Raw genomic sequence first — 1035 nt, forward strand, 5'->3', positions numbered from 1 at the left:
ATTTTGGTTTGACTTTCCATCATTTCCTCTAAGTTAGACCTACTAGGTGGTGCTTGTGCATAGTAGTTATCTTGGGGAAATCTATTACCTCTCACATTTGAATTGGAAGCATTTTGATTAGAAGAACCTCTATTGTTATTGTTGTTCCAATTATTTCTATTATTAGAGTTCCCCCCTTGGTGATATTGGCCTTGATTCCCATAGTTGCCTTGGTTATTATGATAATGGTTACCATAATCACCTTGTTGGTTGTATTTACCTTGGGGATTTTGGTCCCTTTGGTTCCTATTTCCCCATTGGTTTTAGTTATGGTAATCATAATCATTTCCTCTTTGGTTATAGGAATTTCCGCATTGTTCTCTTCAATTAGGTGGTAAGTATCTTTGATTGTCATTCCTAGCTCTATTATCATAAGACAGGACATTGACTTGTTCATTTTCATTATCATTACCATCTTAATATTGGGGTTAAGGTTGGGAATCATAATTACAAGAAGAGGTATCATGGTCATGTGACCCACAATTTTCACAAAACAAACACCGCCCATGTGGCATGTTATTAGAAGTAGAAGTAGCAGAGTTAGAATTCATACCTCTCCTCTTAGATTGGGAGGGATGCTCTTGTTGTGAAGTAGAGGTCTCAAGTTTCGCCTTGATAGATATCATCTCCTTGCCAAGGTTGGCGATTTTGGACGTCAAATTATTGATGGCATTGAGCTGATCGACGGAGTAAACCGCATTTCCTCCTTTGCTTAAAGACTCCTTCTCTCCTTCTTTCCAATCCATGTGGTGCCTCACCACATCCTCAATTATATCAATGACTTGCTCCTCCGTTTTGTTCATGATCGGGCCACCCGCTCCCGCATCTAAGCTAGTCTTTCCTTGTGGGCTCAAGCCCCATAGAAGATTTAAAGCAATTGATATGTCGAAATGCCATGATGGGGAAACTCTCTTTGATATTCTTTATATCTTTCCCATGCCTCATAAATGGTTTCACTAGCCCTTTGACGGAAACCTTGGATCAAAGCCCATGCCT

General features: G+C 39.7%; 1 non-coding gene across 1 annotated transcript; it reads left to right on the forward strand.

Annotated features, from left to right (window-relative positions):
* Positions 1-929: 929 nt before the first annotated feature.
* LOC145556990 (small nucleolar RNA R71) lies at positions 930-1035 on the forward strand. The gene has a single exon (XR_014092074.1). It is a non-coding gene; the product is annotated as a small nucleolar RNA R71 (small nucleolar RNA).

This window comes from Chenopodium album, chromosome 8 (genome assembly GCF_948465745.1).
Source record: "Chenopodium album chromosome 8, dcCheAlbu1.1, whole genome shotgun sequence".
In the NCBI taxonomy this organism is placed as follows: Eukaryota; Viridiplantae; Streptophyta; class Magnoliopsida; order Caryophyllales; family Amaranthaceae; genus Chenopodium; species Chenopodium album.